The sequence below is a fragment of the Tachyglossus aculeatus genome, chromosome 1, assembly GCF_015852505.1.
Source record: "Tachyglossus aculeatus isolate mTacAcu1 chromosome 1, mTacAcu1.pri, whole genome shotgun sequence".
Lineage (NCBI taxonomy): Eukaryota > Metazoa > Chordata > Mammalia > Monotremata > Tachyglossidae > Tachyglossus > Tachyglossus aculeatus.
Window position 1 is genome coordinate 72,400,302 of NC_052066.1, and position 12,114 is coordinate 72,412,415.

Here is a 12,114-nt window from a genome sequence, read left to right on the forward strand (position 1 = left end):
AGATTAAGACTGTGAGCCCCACATGGGACAACCTGATCACATTGTAACCACCCCAGTGCTTAGAACAGTGCTTTGCACATAGTAAGTGCTTAACAAATGCCATCATCATCATCATTCATTTTTGTATTATTTGAAAGAGCTTATCTCCACATAAAAGTAAATGCAGAAATTGACCTAGATTAAGCGAGGAAAGAGCACAGGCCTGGGAATCTGAGGACCTGGGACTTAATCCCAGCTCTGTCGCCTGCCTGCTGTGTGACCTTGGGAAAGCCACTTCACTTCTTAATGACTTTGTGGGAAGAGAAGCAGTTTGGCTTAGTGGATAGACCGTGGGCCTAGAAGTCGGAAGGACCTGGATTCTAATCCCAGCTATGCCACTTTCTTGCTGTGAAAACTCAGTCAAGTCACTTCACTTCTCTGTGCCTCAATTCTCTCATCTATAAAATGGGGATTAAGACTGTGAGCCTCATGTTGGACAGGGACTGTATCCAGTCCAATTTGCTTGTATTCATCCCAGGGCTTAGTATGGTGTCTGGCACATAATGATTGCTTAACAAATACCACAATTATTATTATTATTATTAATTGCGATACCCGTTCTCCCTCCTACTTAGACAGTGAGCCCTATCTGCAACCTAATTACCTTGTATCTACCCCAGCGCTCAGTACAGTGCTTGACACATAGATACCCTTTCTAGACTGTAAGCTAGTTATGGACAGGGAACATGTCTAGAAAAGCAGCATTATTCTGTCTCCCCCTTCTTGACTGTGAGCCCACTGTTGGGTAGGGACTGTCTCTATATGTTGCCAACTTGTACTTCCCAAGTGCTTAGTACAGTGCTCTGCACACAGTAAGTTCTCAATAAATATGACTGATTGATTGATTGACTGATTGAAAGAGCCCTGGCTTGGGAGCCAGAGGTCATTAGTTCTAATCCAATTTCTGCCACTTGTCAGCTGTGTGACTTTGGGCAAGTCATTTAACTTCTCTGTGCCTCAGTTCCCTCATCTGTAAAATGGGGATTAAGACTCTCGTCCAGAAGGTCACCTCCTCCAGGAAGCCTTCCCAGATTGAGCCCCCTTCTTCCTCTCCCCGTCTCCCCCTTCCATCCTTCCACTTTAACTCCTTCCCTTCCCCACAGCACCTGTATATATGTATATATGTTTGTACGTATTTATTACTCTATTTATTTTACTTGTACATATTCTATTTATTTTATTTTGTTAATATGTTTTGCTTTGCTCTCTATCTCCCCCTTCTAGACTGTGAGCCCGCTGTTGGGTAGGGACCGTCTCTATATGTTGCCAACTTGTACTTCCCAAGCGCTTAGTACAGTGCTCTGCACACAGTAAGCGCTCAATAAATACGATTGATGATGATGATGCTGTTGCCAACTTGTACTTCCCAAGTGCTAAGTACAGTGCTCTGCACACAGTAAGCGCTCAATAAATATGATTGAATGAATGAATGAATGAAGACTATGAGCCTCACATGAGACAACCTGATCACCTTGTATCCCCCCCAGCGCTTTGAACAGTGCTTTCCACATAGTAAGTGCTTAACAAATGCCATCATTATTATTATTATTATCAACTCTGTTATATTGTACTCTCCCAAGCACATAACACCCCTCTCAGGATTGCACCTGGAGAATTTCCAATATTCCACCAGTCTCGACTACGGGAGGGAGAGAGCCAAACAGAAGCATACCCATTCCATTCCTAGCTTGGGCAGTGGCTAGCGAGTGGAAAGTAATCTGCTACAAGTCAAAACTCACCCGGGCTGAGCGGCAGCTGCGTGGGAGAGAGTCGAGGGTGGAGACTCAAGTTTACTGCGTGGAAGAAGGCAGTGGTAAACCACTTCTGTATTTTTACCAAGAAAACTCTACAGATACACGACCAGAATGATTGCGGATGGAGGTGGGGAATTCTGGGACAGAAGAGTCCAAGGGTCGGAGATGACTTAACAGCATAAGACAAGTGCTTAGTACAGTGTTCTGCCCACAAAAAGGGCTCAATAAATACTTTCGATTGATTGATTGGCACAGAGTAAGCACTTAACAAACATTATTCTCCCCCTTCTAGACTGTGAGCCCACTGTTGGGTAGGGACTGTCTCTATATGTTGCCAACTTGTACTTCCCAAGCGCTTAGTACACGCTTAGAGGGGGAGACACGCTTAGAGGGGGAGACAGACATTCATATGCGTAAATAATTTATAATAATATATTTGTATATCATTTGTAGATATGTATAAGTGCTGTGGGGTTGAGGGTGAGGTGACTGTTCACTTTAAAAGTCTATAGTAATGATAATAATGATGGTATTTGTTAAGCGCTTACTATGTGCCAAGCATCGTTCTAAGCGCTGGGGGAGATACAAGGTGATCAGGTTGTCCCACGTGGGGCTCACAGTCTTAATTCCCATTTTAAGATGAGGGCACTGAGGCACAGAGAAATTAAGTGACTTGCCCAGCAGACACGTGGAAGAGCCGGAATTAGAACCCAAGACCTCTGACTCCCAAGCCCGGGCTATTTCCACTGAGCCAAGCTGCTTCTCTAGTTTAGAGATCCCTCCAAAACCCAGGCACTGTTCCACCCACAGGCTAGCAAAATCTGCCACGTAGTGGAAAAAAGCAACATTTCCTAGGGGAATCCTGTTAAATAATAATAATGATGGCATTTATTAATGGCCCTGCTGAGAGCTCACCTCCTCCAGGAGGCCTTCCCAGACTGAGCCCCTTCCTTCCTCTCCCCCTCGTCCCCCCTCCGTCCCCCCATCTTACCTCCTTCCCTTCCCCACAGCACCTGTATATATGTATATATGGTTGTACATATTTATTACTCTATTTATTTATTTATTTATTTTACTTGTACATTTCTATCGTATTTATTTTATTTTGTTGGTATGTTTGGTTCTGTTCTCTGTCTCCCCCTTTCAGACTGTGAGCCCACTGTTGGGTAGGGACTGTCTCTATGTGTTGCCAATTTGTACTTCCCAAGTGCTTAGTACAGTGCTCTGCACATAGTAAGTGCTCAATAAATACGATTGATTGATTGATTGATTAAGCGCTTACTATTAAGCTCTGCACACAGTAAGCGCTCAATAAATACGATTGATTGATTTATTATTATTATTATTATTATCATTATTATTATTATTATTATTATTATTATTATTATTATTATGCCACTGGAAAAAAATTGGGCCAAAGTTACCTGGGGGGTGGGGAGCCATGTGGTCTGGATTTAATGCCCAAATCCCAGACACATCTGGGGATGATCTATGCAACTAGGGATGGCGGGACCCATTCCTGGGAAAAGGGAACAGCCCAGCCTCCATTGCTTGGTCAATTTCAGTCATTTTATTACTGAAGTCCTCCTTCCGTTTTAAAAGGAAAACTTGATTAAATGTAACTCTGAGGCATTTAGCAGATCCCACATTTTCCCCCAATCTTGTTGAACTCTCAGGTACTTCTTGGTTTCGCTGGGTGAGAGAACAAAGCCTCTGTTATGCTCCCTGCAGAGCTATTAATATCTAGTGAGTCATCTAAGAATGGCTTTCTGAAATGGTGTCCTTCTATTTTTGTTCAGAAAAAGAGAAGAAAAAAACCCGAAAAACTCCTTAGGAAGTCCCGACTCCATATGTTCCAACATCACTCCCACCCGTGAGTCCTGAACAAGGAAACTCAAACATTACTCTCATTTCTATTTATTTATATTGATGCTATTGATGCCTGTTTACTTGCTTTTTTTTGTTTTGTTTTGTTTTGTTGTCCGTCTCCCCCTTTCTAGACTGTGAGCTCGTTGTTGGGTAGGGATTGTCTCTGTTACTGAATTGTACTTTCCAGGCATTTAGTACAGTGCTCTGCACATAGTAAGTGCTCAACAAATATGATTGAATGAATTTCTAGCCCAAAATATTACAACTTACATCAAAGCTTCAATTAGGACCTCTTAGGATCAGATCAGATGTATTAGATGGATCAGATGGGAAGCAGCATGGCTTAGCGGAAAGAGCCCGGGCTTTGGAGTCAGAGGTCAGGGGTTCAAATCCTGGCTCTGCCACTTGTCAGCTGTGTGACTTTGGGCAAGTCACTTCATTTCTCTGGGCCTCACTTACCTCATCTGTAAAATGGGGATTAAGACTGTGAGCCCCACATGGGACAACCTGGTCACCTTGTAAATTCCCCAGTGCTTAGAACAGTGCTTTGCACATAGTAAGTGCTTAATAAATGCCATCAACATCATAGTCATCCAGAAATTGTATTATTATTATTATTATATTTATTTTATTTTGTTAATATGTTTTGTTTTGTCCTTTGTCTCCCCCTTCTAGACTGTGAGCCCACTGTTGGGTAGAGACCGTCTCTATATGTTGCCAACTTGTACTTCTCAAGCGCTTAGTACAGTGCTCTGCACACAGTAAGCGCTCAATAAATACGATTGATTGATTGATTATTACTGGTACTTGATAAATTTGGGAAGAAAAGAATAGGAGTACATCACTGATTATGAGAGAACTGGGAGAGTCATCAACAACCCTGGTCCTTTGCTATCATCATCATCAATGATATTTATTGAGCACTTTCTGTTCTCAGAGCACTGCACTAAGCGCTTGGGAGAGTACAATAATCAATCGATCAGTCATATTTATTGAGCACTTATTGTGTGCAGAGCGGTGTACTCAGTGCTTGGGAGAGTACAGCATAACGGAATTGGTAGACAAGTTCCCTGCCCAAAATGACCTTACAGTCTAGAGGGGGAGACGGACATTCATATACATAAATAATTTATAATAATATATTTGTATATCATTCGTAGACATGTATAAGTTCTGTGGGGTTGAGGGTGGGGTGACTGTTCACTTCAAAAGTCTATAGTAATGATAATAATGATGGTTAAGCGCTTACTATGTGCCAAGCACCGTTCTAAGCGCTGGGGGAAATAAAAGGTGACCAGGTTGTCCCACGTGGGGCTCACAGTCTTAATCCCCGTTTTAAGATGAGGGCACTGAGGCACAGAGAAGTTAAGTGACTTGCCCAGCAGACACGCGGCAGAGCCGGGATTAGAACCCAAGACCTCTGACTCCCAAGCCCGGGCTATTTCCACTGAGCCACGCTGCTTCTCTAGTTTAGAGATCCCTCCAAAAACCCAGGCACTGTTCCACCCACAGGCTAGCAAAATCTGCCACGTAGTGGAAGAAAGCAACATTTTCTAGGGGAATCCTGTTAAATAATAATAAAGATGGCATTTATTAAGCGCTTACTATGTGCAAAGCACTGTTAAATCTTTGTCAGATCCTAAAGGGACCTCATAATATCATCTGTCCAATCCTCTGCCTTTAATCAGTTGAAAGAAATATTCAGTCAGGGCAGATTTGGGTCCTTCTTTTCTTAAAGACCTCCAGGGTTGAAGATGTCATAAACTCTTGATTACCTATTCGTGTACTTGTATTCTCCTGAGAGTTAGTAAATCATGAAAATGGGGATTAAGACTGTGAGCCCCCCGTGGGACAACCTGATCACCTTGTATCCACCCCCCCTCAGTGCTTAGAATCAATCAATCAATCAATCAATCAATGGTATTTATTGAGTGCTTACTATGTGCAGAGCACTGTACTAAGCGCTTGGGAAGTACAAATTGGCAACACATAGAGACAGTCCCTACCCAACAGTGGGCTCACAGTCTAAAAGGGGGAGACAGAGAACAGAACCAAACATACCAACAAAATAAAATAAATAGGATAGAAATGTACAAGTAAAATAAATAAATAAATAAATAAATAGAGTAATAAATATGTACAACCATATATACATATATACAGGTGCTGTGGGGAAGGGAAGGAGGTAAGATGAGGGGGTGGAGAGGGGGACGAGGTGGAGAGGAAGGAAGGGGCTCAGTCTGGGAAGGCCTCCTGGAGGAGGTGAGCTCTCAGCAGGGCCTTGAAGGGAGGAAGAGAGCTAGCTTGGCGGAGGGGCAGAGGGAGGGCATTCCAGGCCCGGGGGATGACGTGGGAACAGTGCTTTGCACATAGGAAGTGCTTAACAAATGCCATCACAAGACTGTGAGCCCACTGTTGGGTAGGGACTGTCTCTATATGTTGCCAACTTGGACTTCCCAAATGCTTAGTACAGTGCTCTGCACACAGTAAGCGCTCAATAAATACGATTGAATGAATGAATGAACGAATCATTATTATTATTATTAGTGGAAAGGGATGGGAATGGGAGTCGGAGGATCTGGGTACTAACCTCAGTTCTACCATTTACAGGCTGTGTGACCTTGGGCAAGTCACTTAACTTCTCTGTGCCTCAGTTACTTCATCTGGAAACAGGGGGGTTAAGGCTTTGAATCCATGTGAGACATGGACTGTGTCCAACCCTAGCGCTTAGTACAGGGCCTGGCACATAGTAAGTGTTTAACCATGAGAAGCAGCATGGCTCAGTGGAAAGAGCCCCGGCTTTGGAGTCAGAGGTCATTGGTTCAAACCTCGGCTTTGCCAATTGTCAGCTGGGTGACTTTGGACAAGTCACTTAACTTCTCTGTGCCTCAGTTACCTCATCTGTAAAATGGGAATTAAGACTGTGAGCCCCCCGTGGGACAACCCGATCGCCTTGTAACCTCCCCAGCACTTAGAACAGTGCTTTGCACATAGTAAGCACTTAATAAATGCCATCATTATTACTATTCTCTGTGCCTCAGTTCCCTCGTCTGCAAAATGGGGATTCAATACCTGCTCTCCCTCCCTCTTAGACTATGAACCCCTTGTGGGACCTGATCATCTTGCATCTACCCCAGCACTTAGTAGGGTGCCAGGCACTTAGTAAGCACTTAACAAATACTACATCATCACCATTACAATACAATGGATACCATGCACTGTGGTGAGCAAGAGTGACTCATCATCATCATCAATCGTATTTATTGAGCGCTTTCTATGTGCAGAGCACTGTACTAAGCGCTTGGGAAGTACAAATTGGCAACATATAGAGACAGTCCCTACCCAACAGTGGGCTCACAGTCTAAAAGGGGGAGACAGAGAACAAAACCAAACATACTAACAAAATAAAATAGAATAGATATGTAGAAGTAAAATAAATAAATAAATAAATAGAGTAATAAATATGTACAAACATATATACATATATCCAGGTGCTGTGGGGAAGGGAAGGAGGTAAGATGGGGGGGATGGAGAGGGGGACGAGGGGGAGAGGAAGGAGGGGGCTCAGTCTGGGAGCCATCATTTGACCCCGTGAACAACAACATAGGAGAACCTTGAGGAGGCACTGAACCATCTTGCAGAGGGGCAGAAGAAAGACTGCCAGGGGTTCAGGAGATGTTATCCCATTGTTGGGTAGGGACCGTCTCTATATGTGGCCGATTTGTAATCAATCAATCAATCGTATTTATTGAGCGCTTACTATGTGCAGAGCACTGTACTAAGCGCTTGGGAAGTACAAATTGGCAACACATAGAGACAGTCCCTACCCAACAGTGGGCTCACAGTCTAAAAGGGGGGAGACAGAGAACAGAACCAAACATACCAACAAAATAAAATAAATAGGATAGAAATGTACAAGTAAAATAAATAAATAAATAAATAGAGTAATAAATATGTACAACCATATATACATATATACAGGTGCTGTGGGGAAGGGAAGGAGGTAAGATGGGGGAATGGAGAGGGGGACGAGGGGGAGAGGAAGGAAGGGGCTCAGTCTGGGAAGGCCTCCTGGAGGAGGTGAGCTCTCAGCAGGGCCTTGAAGGGAGGAAGAGAGCTAGCTTGGAGGAGGGGCAGAGGGAGGGCATTCCAGGCCCGGGGGATGACGTGGGCCGGGGGTCGATGGCAGGACAGGCGAGAAGGGGGTACGGTGAGGAGATTAGCGCCAGAGGAGCGGAGGGTGCGGGGTGGGCTGTAGAAGGAGAGAAGGGAGGTGAGGTAGGAGGGGGCGAGGGGATGGACAGCCTTGAAGCCCAGGGTGAGGAGTTTCTGCCTGATGCGCAGATTGATTGGTAGCCACTGGAGATTTTTGAGGAGGGGAGTAATATGCTCAGAGCGTTTCTGGACAAAGATAATCCGGGCAGCAGCATGAAGTATGGATTGAAGTGGAGAGAGACACGAGGATGGGAGATCAGAGAGAAGGCTGGTGCAGCAGTCCAGACAGGATAGGATGAGAGCTTGAATGAGCAGGGTAGCAGTTTGGATGGAGAGGAAAGGGCGGATCTTGGCAATGTTGCGGAGCTGAAACCGGCAGGTTTTGGTGACGGCTTGGATGTGAGGGGTGAATGAGAGAGCGGAGTCGAGGATGACACCAAGGTTGCGGGCTTGTGAGACGGGAAGGATGGTAGTGCCGTCAACGGTGATGGGAAAGTCAGGGAGAGGGCAGGGTTTGGGAGGGAAGACAAGGAGTTCAGTCTTGGACATGTTGAGCTTTAGGTGGTGGGCGGACATCCAGATGGAGATGTCCTGAAGGCAGGAGGAGATGCGAGCCTGGAGGGAGGGGGAGAGAGCAGGGGCAGAGATGTAAATCTGGGTGTCATCAGCGTAGAGATGATAGTTGAAGCCGTGGGAGCGAATGAGGTCACCAAGGGAGTGAGTGTAGATTGAGAACAGAAGGGGACCGAGCACTGAACCTTGGGGAACCCCCACAGTAAGAGGATGGGAGGGGGAGGAGGAGCCTGCAAAAGAGACTGAGAAAGAACGACCGGAGAGATAAGAGGAGAACCAGGAGAGGACGGAGTCTGTGAAGCCAAGGTCAGATAACGTGTGGAGGAGAAGGGGGTGGTCCACAGTGTCAAAGGCAGCTGAGAGGTCGAGGATTTGTACTTCCCAAGCGCTTAGTACAGTGCTCTGCATACAGTAAGCGCTCAATAAATATGATTGAATGAATGAATGAATAAAAAAAAACAGTCTACCGGGTGATGATGATGGCATTTGTTAAGCGCTTACTATGAGCAAGGCACTGTTCCAAGCGCTGGATAATGATGGTATTTGTTAGGCATTTACTATGTGCCAAGCACTGTTCTAAACGCTAGATACAAGGTGATCAGGTTGTCCCACGCCGGGCTCACAGTCTAAATCCCCATTTTACAGGTGAGGTAACTGAGACATTGAGAAGTTAAGTGAGGCGTAGCCATCCCCCTTGGCTTTACCCAGTAACGGGCATGAAATAATAATAATAATAATAATGATGGCATTTGTTAAGCACCTACTATGGGCAAAGCACTGTTATAAGCGCTGTGGAGGATACAAGGTGATCAGATTGTCCCACGGGGGGCTCACAGTCTTAATCCCCATTTTATAGATGAGATCAATGAGGCAAAGAGGAAGTGAAGTGACTTACCCAAGGTCACACAGCAGACAAGTGGTGGAGCCAGGATTTGAGCCCATGACCTCTGACTCCCAAACCCAGGCTCTTTCCACTGAGCCACGCTGCTTCTCTGCTGAAGCGGCAAATCAGGACCGGCCATGACGCCCCGAAGCAACCTTGGGTGGATCAAGGTGGGGACCAAGCAACCGAAATGGGTGGTGCGGTACCCCACACATCCAAGCCGTCACCAAAACCTGCCAGTCTCAGCTCCGCAACATTGCCAAGATCCGCCCTTTCCTCTCCATCCATACGGCTACCCTGCTCATTCAAGCTCTCATCCTATCCCGTCTGGACTACTGCATCAGCCTTCTCTCTGATCTCCCATCCTCGTGTCTCTCCCCACTTCAATCCATACTTCATGCTGCTGCCCGTATTGTCTTTGTCCAGGAAGGCTCTGGGCATGTTACTCCCCTCCTCAAAAATCTCCGGTGGCTACCAATCAACCTGCACATCAGGCAGAAACTCCTCACCCTGGGCTTCAAGGCCCTCCATCACCTTGCCCCCTCGTACCTCACCTCCCTTCTTTCCTTCTATAGTCCAGCCCGCACCCTCCGCTTCTCTGCCGCTAACCTCCTCACCGTGCCTCGTTCTCGCCTGTCCCGTCATCGACCCCCCGGCCCACGTCCTCCCCCGGGCCAGGAATGCCTTCCCTCCGCCCATCCGCCAAGCTAGCTCTCTTCCTCCCTTCAAGGCCCTACTGAGAGCTCATCCCCTCCAGGAGGCCTTCCCAAACTGAGCCCTTTCCTTCCTCTCCCCCTCGTCCCCTTCTCCATCCCCCCCATCTTACCTCCTTCCCTTCCCCACAGCACCTGTATATATGTATATATGTTTGTACATATTTATTACTCCATTTCTTTGTTTATTTATTTTACTTGTACATATCTATTCTATTTATTTTATTTTGTTAATATGTTTTGTCTTGTTGTCTGTCTCCCCCTTCTAGACTGTGAGCCCACTGTTGGGTAGGGACTGTCTCTATATGTTGCCAACTTGTACTTCCCAAGCGCTTAGTACAGTGCTCTGCACACAGTAAGCACTCAATAAATATGATTGATTGATTGATCTTAAGACGGTGGCCGAACAAGAGAAACGAATCGATTGCCATGAGCTAAGAACCGGACTACCAGTGGTGGCAGAGAGCCACTGAAGACCCATGGCGAGGCCCTCACCTGCCAAGAGCCACCTAATATTCGAGCCACGATGACGTCCAGTATGCAGCCAGGCTACTCCAACTCCCCCGCTGTGGGCCGTCTGCACAAACTAGTCGGACTGGTAACTAATATTGGGTGGGGACCGTCTCTCTATGTTCCCAACTTGTACTTCCCAAGCGCTTAGTCCAGTGCTCTGCACACAGTAGGCGCTCAATAAATACGATTGAATGAATGAATGAATAATATGTGTGTTTGTGTGTGTGTGTCTGTGTCTGTGTGATTCCCCCTTCAACTAGACTAAGAACTGAATAACATTTTCCGCTATATACAGTGATAATTTGGCTTCATTGGGAGGCAGGGACGGACCTATAGGAGAGGTGCCTGACAGGACTAGGGATTCATTCGTTCAGTCATATTTACTGAGCGCTTACTGTGTGCAGAGCACTGTACTAAGAGCTTATGCACTTATAGAATAAATACCTGATGGGGTGAGATGGGCTCATGACATGCGCTACATTGAATGATTAGGAAAATGCAACCAAAACATGTTCCTTAAGCCTCACAAGGAGCTTAAATGCAGAGCACTGTACTAAGCGCTTATCAATCAATCAATCGCATTTATTGAGCGCTTACTGTGTGCAGAGCACTGTACTAAGGGCTTGGGAAGTCCAAGTTGGCAACATATAGAGACGGTCCCTACCCAACAGTGGGCTCCCAGTCTAGAAGGGGGAGACAGAGAACAAAACAAAGCATATTAACAAAATAAAATAAATAGAACAGATATGTATAAGTAAAATAAATAAAGAAATGGAGTAATAAATCCGTACAAACATCTATACATATATACAGGTGCTGTGGGGAAGGGAAGGAGGTAAGATGGGGGATGGAGAGGGGGAGGAGGGGGAGAGGCATGTGAGAGAATAGAGTACAACAGAGTTGGTAGACATGATCCCTGCCAATACAGAGTTTACAGCCTAGAGGGTGAGACAGGCATTTAAACAAATTATTCATTCATTCATTCAATCGTATTTATTGAGCGCTTACTGTGCGCAGAGCACTGTACTAAGCACTTGGGAAGTACAAGTTGGCAACATATGGAGACGGTCCCTACCCAACAGCGGGCTCACAGTCTAGAAGACTCAGGGGAAACCGGAAAATTAGTTAGGAAAAATAATAATAATGGTATTTATTAGCACTTACTATGTGTCAGGCGCTATACTAATCGCTGGGGTGGATACAAGCAAATAGGTTTGGACACAGTCCCTGTCCCACGGGGGGTTCACAGCCTTAATCCCCATTTTCCAGATGAGAGAACTGAGGCACAGCGAAGTGAAATCATCATCATCATCAATCGTATTTATTGAGCGCTTACTATGTGCAGAGCACTGTCCTACGCACTTGGGAAGTACAAATAGGCAACATATAGAGACAGTCCCTACCCAACAGTGGGCTCGCAGTCTAAAAATGACTTGCCCACGGTCACAGAGCAGACAAGCAGCAGAGCAGGGATTAGAACCCACGTCCTCCTGATTTCCAGGCCCGTGCTCTATCCACTGGGCCATGCTGCTTCTAATTAGGCTATGGGATATGT

The 12,114-nt window shown here is 45.8% G+C and overlaps 1 non-coding gene across 1 annotated transcript; it reads left to right on the forward strand.

The window, feature by feature from the left end:
- The first annotated feature begins 1,628 nt into the window (after positions 1-1,628).
- LOC119937739 lies at positions 1,629-1,768 on the forward strand. Its single transcript, XR_005454194.1, has one exon. It is a non-coding gene; the product is annotated as a small nucleolar RNA SNORA7 (small nucleolar RNA).
- The last annotated feature ends 10,346 nt before the right edge of the window (positions 1,769-12,114 follow it).